The sequence below is a fragment of the Dipodomys merriami genome, unplaced genomic scaffold (genome assembly GCF_024711535.1).
Source record: "Dipodomys merriami isolate MVZ:Mamm:240054 unplaced genomic scaffold, mDipMer1.0.p SCAF_5, whole genome shotgun sequence".
Taxonomy (NCBI): domain Eukaryota; kingdom Metazoa; phylum Chordata; class Mammalia; order Rodentia; family Heteromyidae; genus Dipodomys; species Dipodomys merriami.
Genome location: NW_027206068.1, coordinates 19213967 through 19219966, shown reverse-complemented (window position 1 = coordinate 19219966; position 6000 = coordinate 19213967).

Genomic DNA, 6000 nt, shown 5'->3' with positions numbered 1-6000 from the left:
AATCAGCTCGAGTGTTTCAGGACTGGAAACCATGGGATTCTTTACACACAAGATCATGTAATCTGCAAAGAGGGAGAGTTTTACTTCATCTTTCCCTATTTGGATCTCAGGAAATCAAAATAGAACTTAGAAAGTGGAAAAACCTCCCATGCTCCTGGATTGGAAAGATCAACATCCTGAAAATGGCAATAATTATATCTACAAATTTAGTGTGATACGTACCAATATTCCAACCTCATTCTTCAAGGAAATAGAAGAGGCAATCAAAAATTCATATGGAACAATAAAAGACACCGAATAGCAAAAACAATCCTAAACAGAAATAACAGTGCTGGAGGAATATCAATAGCAAATTTCAAACTCTACTACAAAGCTATAGTAATCAAAACAGCTTGGTAACTGGCACAAGAAGAGACCTCAGAACCAATGGAATAGAATTGAAAACCCACAAATGAACCCACAGACCTATAGCCATCTAACAGGAAATAGAAATGGAATGGAAGAAAGACAGACAGCCTAAAAAAATAGAATGCATCCATTCATCTACTGAGGGGCATCTGGGTTGGTTCCATATCTTAGTTATGGTAAATAATGCTGCAATAAACATTGTTGTGCTGGTAGCTTTAGTGTGGTCTTGTTTGTAAACATTTGGGTAAATGCCCAAAAGTGGGATTGCTGGATCATAGAGGAGTTCTATGTGAAGTCTTTTGAGGAACCTCCATACTGCTTTCCAAAGTGGTTGAACAAGTTTACATTCCCACCAACAATGAAGTAAGGTTCCTTTCTGTCCACATCCCCTCCAGCATCAGTTGTTGTTAGAGTTCTTGATTTGTGCCGTTCTAACTGGAGTGAGGTGATATCTCAATGTTGTTTTGATTTACATTTCTTTTATGGCTAGGGATGTTGAACATTTCTTCATGTGTCTATTGGCCATCCTTCTTTCTTCTTCAGAGAAGTTTCTCTTTAAGTCTTTCGCCCACTTATTTATTGGGCAGTTGTTTCTTTGAGGATTTGTTTTTGGGGGGTTTAATTTTTTGAGTTCCAAGTATATTTTAGATATGAGACCCTTGTCCATTGTATGGCTAGTAAAGATCTTCTCCCAATCCGTGGGTTTTCTATTGATCTTGCTAGCTATGTCATTTGCCCTGCAGAAGCTCTGCAACTTTATGCAATCCCATTTGTCCAAACTTTCTTTGATTTGTTGTGTTTCCAGGTCTCTATTCAGAAAATTTCGGCCTGAGCCAAGGAGACCTAGGGTTTCTCCTATTCCATCCTCAAGAAAATGTGGTATATATACACAATGGAATTCTATGCCTCCATCAGAAAGAATGACATTGCCCCATTTGTTAGGAAATGGAAAAACTTGGAAAAAATTATATTAAGTGAAGTAAGCCAGGCCCAAAGAAACATAGGTCCCATGGTTTCCCTTATTTGTAATATCTAGTATATGTATGAGTCAAGTGGAAAAGGTCAGATAATGTGATATCAGGAAAATGAACCCTTAGATGTGTATTTTAATGTTTTTTTCTTTCATGCATGTTGTTTCTAATGCATTTATAATATTATCTCTTTGTTGCTTTGTATGTCCCTCCCCCACAGTATAACCCCTGCTTTCACTATACTTGATGTCAGTATAACTTGTGGAGGAGATGGGGAAAAACCAGTTGTTTAAGGATACAGGTGGACCTGTTGCAACAATGAGAAGTACAAGTTGTCATGTCCAAAACGAGCTTTACAACGTCGGTGTGGGGCGGGGGGAGGGGGGAAAGGGGGGAAGGAGAAGGATTGGGATTGGGGGGGAGGGGGGAGGCTGGGAAGGGACGTGAAGGGTAAACAAAGGAGGAGGCTGCAATGCTTGGTAAGAAATGTACGCATTATCCTGCCCATGTAATTGTAACCCCTCTGTACAGTATGTTCACAAATAAAATAAAACTAAATTAAAAAAAATAGAATGGAAGAAGGACAGCCTTTTCAGGAAATGGTGCTGGCAAAATTGGTTAATCACTTGTAGAAAACTCAAGCTAGATCCTTATATATCACCCTGCACCAGAACCAACTCCAATTGGACTAAAGCAGGCACCAGGACAGAATCAGAGAAACCCTAGATCTCCTTGGCAAAGGCCGAAATTTTCTTAATAAAGACCCAGAAACACAACGAATCAAAGAAAGATTGAACAAATGGGATTGCATGAAATTGCAGAGCTTCTGCATGGCAAAGGACAAAGCTAGCAAAATCAATAGAAATCCCACAGATTGGGAGAAGATCTTCACTAGCCATACAAAGGACAAGGGTCTCATATCTAAAATATAGTTAGAATTCAAAAAATTAAATCCCCCAACAACAAATCCTCAAAGAAACAACTGCCCAATAAATAAGTGGGCTAAAGACTTAAAGAGAAACTCCTCTGAAGAGAATACTACCTCACCCCCGTTAAAATGGCTATGATCAAGAACTCTAACAACAACAGATGCTGGAGGGGATGTGGCCATTAGGGAACCCTTCTGCATTTTTAGTGGGAATGTAAACTTGTTCAACCACTTTAGAAACTACTATGGAGGTTCCTCAAAAGACTCCACTTAGAGCTTCCCTATGACCCACCAATCCCACTTTTGGGCATTTACCCAAATGATCACAAACAAGACCATACTAAAGCTATCAGTACAGCTATGTTTATTGCAGTATTATTTACCATACCTAAGATATGGAACCTACCCAGATGCCCCTCACTAGATGAATGGATTGAGAAAATGTGGTATATATACACAATAGAATTCTATGCCTCCATCAGAAAGAATGACATTGCCCTCATTTGTTAGGAAATGGAAAGACTTGGAAAAAATTATATTAAGTGAAGTAAGCCAGGACCAAGAAACATAGGCACCATGGTTTTCCTTATTTGCAATAACTAGTATATGCCTGAGACAAGCAGAAATGGTCAGATAAGTTGATGTTAGGCAAAATGAACCCCAAGATAAGGACTAAGTGGTTTTTCTTTCTTGCTATTGTTTGTAACATATTTATAAGGTGATTTTTTTTAATTTAATTTTATTTTATTTGTGAACATACTGTACAGAGGAGTTACAATTACATGGGCAGGATAATGCGTACATTTCTTACCAAGCATTGCAGCCTCCTCCTTTGTTTACCCTTCACATCCCTTCCCAGCCTCCCCCTCCCCCCCAATCCCAATCCAATTCCTCCCCCCCCCCACCGACATTGTAAAGCTCGTTTTGGACATGACAACTTGTACTGATCATTGTTGCAACAGGTCCACCTGTATCCTTAAACAACTGGTTTTTCCCCATCTCCTCCACAAGTTATACTGACATCAAATATAGTGAAAGCAGGGGTTATATTGTGGGGGAGGGACATACAAAGCAACAAAGAGATAATCTTATAAATGCATTAGAAACACATGCATGAAAGAAAAAAACATTAAAATACACATCTAAGGGTTCATTTTCCTGACATCACATTATCTGACCTTTTCCAATTGACTCATACATATACTAGATATTACAAATAAGGGAAACCATGGGACCTATGTTTCTTTGGGCCTGGCTTACTTCACTTAATATGATCTTTTCCAAGTTTTTCCATTTCCTAACAAATGGGGCAATGTCATTCTTTCTGATGGAGGCATAGAATTCCATTGTGTATATATACCACATTTTCTTGATCCATTCATCTACTGAGGGGCATCTGGGTTGGTTCCATATCTTAGCTATGGTAAATAATGCTCCAATAAACATAGTTGTGCTGGTAGCTTTAGTGTGGTCTTGTTTGTAAACATTTGGGTAAATGCCCAAAAGTGGGATTGCTGGGTCATAGGGGAGTTCTATGTGAAGTCTTTTGAGGAACCTTCATACTGCTTTCCAAAGTGGTTGAACAAGTTTACATTCCCACCAACAATGAAGTAAAGTTCCTTTCTGTCCACATCCCCTCCAGCGTCTGTTGGTGTTAGAGTTCTTGATTTTTGCCGTTCTAACTGGAGTGAGGTGATATCTCAATGTTGTTTTGATTTGCATTTCTTTTATGGCTAGGGATGTTGAACATTTCTTCATGTGTCTATTGGCCATCCTTCTTTCTTCTTCAGAGAAGTTTCTCTTTAAGTCTTTCGCCCACTTATTTATTGGGCAGTTGTTTCTTTGAGGATTTGTTGTTGGGGGGTTTAATTTTTTGAGTTCCAAGTATATTTTAGATATGAGACCCTTGTCCATTGTATGGCTAGTAAAGATCTTCTCCCAATCCGTGGGTTTTCTATTGATCTTGCTAGCTATGTCATTTGCCCTGCAGAAGCTCTGCAACTTTATGCAATCCCATTTGTCCAAACTTTCTTTGATTTGTTGTGTTTCCAGGTCTCTATTCAGAAAATTTCGGCCTGAGCCAAGGAGACCTAGGGTTTCTCCTATTCCATCCTGTAATGTTTTCAGAGTGTCTGCTTTGACTTCAAGGTCTTTGATACATTTGGAGTTGATTCTGGTGCAGGGTGATATATAAGGATCTAGCTTAAGTTTTCTACATGTAGTTAACCAATTTTGCCAGCACCATTTACTGAAGAGGTTGTCTTTCTTCCATTCTATTGTTTTAGCTCCCTTATCGAAGATTAGATGGCTATAGGTCTGTAGGTTCAATTCTGGGTTTTCAATTCTATTCCATTGGTCCTGAGGTCTGTTCTTATGCCAATACCAAGCTGTTTTGATTACTATGGCTTTATAGTAGAGTTTGAAGTTTGGTATTGGTATTCCTCCAGCAGTGTTCTTTCCGTTGAGGAGCGTTTTTGCTATTCGGGGTCTTTTATTTTTCCATATGAATTTTTGGATTGCCTCTTCTATTTCCTTGAAGAATGAGGGTGGAATTTTGATAGGTATTGCGTTAAATTTGTAGATAGCCTTGGGAAGAATTGCCATTTTCACAATGTTGTTCTTTCCAATCCAGGAGCATGGGAGGTTTTGCCATTTTTTAAGTTCTGTGTTGATTTCCTTTTTTAAGGTTTTAAAGTTTTCATCATAGAGGTCCTTCACTTCTTTAGTTAAGTTAATTCCTAGGTATTTTATTTTTTGTGGGGCTATTACAAATGGAGTTGCTTTCCTAATTTCAGCCACAATTTTCTCATTGTTGGTATACAGAAAAGCCATTGATTTTGGGGCCGTTAATTTTATAACCTGCTACTTTGCCAAAGTTTTGAATCAGCTAGAGTAATTTGGGAGTGGAGTCTATGGGATTCTTTAAATACAAGATCATGTCATCTGCAAAGAGGGAGAGTTTTATTTCTTCTTTCCCTATTTGGATTCCCTTTATGTCTGCATCTTGTCTTATTGCTGTAGCTAGGCATTCTAATACTAGATTGAAGAGAAGTGGAGAGAGTGGGCATCCTTGTCTTGTTCCTGAATTAAGAGGAAATGGCTTTAGTTTTTCACCATTGAGTATAATGCTGGCTGTAGGTTTGTCATATACAGCCTTTATTGTATTGAGGAATGTTCCATGGATTCCTAATTTTTCCAAAACCTTCATCATAAAGAGGTGTTGGATCTTGTCAAATGCTTTTTCTGCATCTATTGAAATAACCATGTGGTTCTTATTCTTGCTCCTGTTGATGTGATGAATAATATTAATTGATTTGTGTATATTGAACCAGCTTTGCATCCCTGAAATGAATCCTGTTTGATCATGGTGTATGATTTTTTGGATGAATTGTTGAAGTCGATTGGCCAAAATTTTGTTGAGAAGTTTTGCATCAATGTTCATCAAAGAAATGGGTCTATAGTTCTCTTTCTTTGATGAGTCCCTGCCTGGTTTTTGGATGAGGGTTATGATGGCTTCATAGAATGTGTTCGGTAGTGAGCTTTCTCTTTCAATTTCATTGAAGAGTTGGAGGAGTATTGGTGTGAGCTCTGCTTTGAAGGCCTTGTAAAATTCCGCTGTAAAACCATCTGCTCCTGGGCTTTTCTTAGCTGGGAGGTCTCTTATTGCTGTTTCTATTTCAGTGCTTGATATGG